This window comes from Barbatula barbatula (genome assembly GCF_947034865.1).
Source record: "Barbatula barbatula genome assembly, chromosome: 6".
NCBI lineage: Eukaryota > Metazoa > Chordata > Actinopteri > Cypriniformes > Nemacheilidae > Barbatula > Barbatula barbatula.
The window spans coordinates 3,987,763-3,989,786 of record NC_136765.1 but is presented as its reverse complement, the minus strand read 5'-3'; positions in this window follow the sequence as shown (position 1 = coordinate 3,989,786).

Here is a 2,024-nt window from a genome sequence, read left to right as displayed (position 1 = left end):
AGTACTATGACATGTTGTCCTGTAGCATTTACTACGTAGAATATTTTAAAAGTAGAGTATTGCAGACAGAACTGTAAAATTTACATCAGTCATTTAGCATGCTGCTCCCACAATTCATAGCAAAATACAGTAGCAGTGTAATTTTCAAACTACAGTGGTCTATTGTAAATATTTACTGTAACAATTACAGCAAGCTAAAGTTCTATTGCTTAGATTGACCTCAATCACAGCTCAGGAGACATATGGAGTTCATCATTTTGTGAGTGTTAACTTAAAAAATATAGATCTTTGGCTTTAAATTGTCAATTCGAAGCCCAGCCTGAGATCTTGTTAAGTAGGGTGGGCAAAGCTTTGTTTATATAATCCTTTTGTTTGTCTATCCATAAAATATATTTTAGATTACAATTATAATCGCACTAGTAAGAAATCGGATTCGAGATATCTGTAAACATGTTTTGACTAGTCAAATCCATTGTGATATATGTAATGACGTCATATATCTCTCAAATTGACCCATCACACATACGCAAAAGTAATTAGAGATATTTCCAATTCAGTTTCGACTAGTCACAATTATGTTTTGACTATGTTTTGATCTGAATTGAAAAAAAAGAATTTAATTGGAATTATACACCAAAACATGAATAGCATGTTTCATCAACACGTGACAGACAAGAATAATGCTTCAGAATCATGGCAGACCGGACCAATAGGTGAAGACTTAAAAAAGGGTTTATTTACAGATATCAAGAATGAGCATTTCAACTAGCGAAAATTTTATTCTTGATAATCAGATAAGTTAATTGTTGATATAAAAATTATGTGTTTTACTAGTAATGGCATTTCTGATATCTGAAATAAGATTTTGAACATGTAAGAAATGTATTATGGATATCTGGAATGTAACTTGAATGGCAGCCTTTTGTGTTATTTAACTACTACTACATGAAATTAATTTTTTGATATCAAAAATACACATTTCTGCAAACGATGATGTGATTGTTGATATCAAGAATTCACATTTTTACCAGTGAAAATATCATTACTGATATGAAAAATAGCAATTTTAACTAGTAAATTCCATTCTGTATATCAAGAATTATAATTTTTACTGGTAGAAATTGAATTGTTGATATCAAAAATGAATATCCTTAGAATGATTTAAAGCTAATTCGGCCTGCCATAATATGACAAAACATGTCTAGAAGCACGGTTGGCACAGTAAAACAATACAAATGCTCCTCATACAGAGTGTGAATCTTAGAAACACAGGCTCAGACCCGACTGGATGACAATCTTTTCACATAAAAAAGTCAGACAAACGAACAAATCTTATTTTAGCTTCAGTTCTCACCACCAGAGACTTGATGTTCACTGCCAGCCTGTAGGCAGACGTCACATAGCTAAGCGATGAACCTTAAGACGCTGTCAGGTAAAAATCCAGTGCAGAATTGACCACTACAGCAATCTAACAACAAATAAAACATATTGTATTTACATGGAACCTAACAACAGAAAGAAAAGGGGGAAATCTGGTACCTCTCCAAACTAATTTTTGGTAAATCCTAGACGGACACCGATTTAAAGAAACACCACAACAGCGGCATCTTGTGGCTATCGTTCGTTAGTACTTTGTAAACGTTTAACACAGTTGCTGTGATTTTTTTTAAACCCATGTCAACGTATTGCTTTTCGCCATCATCAGTAGTCATTTAGTTTTTATGTTATCTTTTTAAATTATTCATTAATGAATGCCTGTATTTTGATATACACAACTAACGCTAGGCACCACTGAACCAATCACATCGCGTTATGCATTGAAACTGGACTCCAACTGAGGTCTTAGAAACTTCTAAAGATAAACGTAAACTGTTAAAAGTGCAATATTTTTAATATTGGCCCAAGTCATTTTTTCTAATAAAGGAAATTCACATGTTAGCGTGATTATATGCGGTCTACAAAAATGTTCACACAAAGGAACAGTCTCGTGACTTTTATTGTGAAAGCTATCAAATTCAACATTC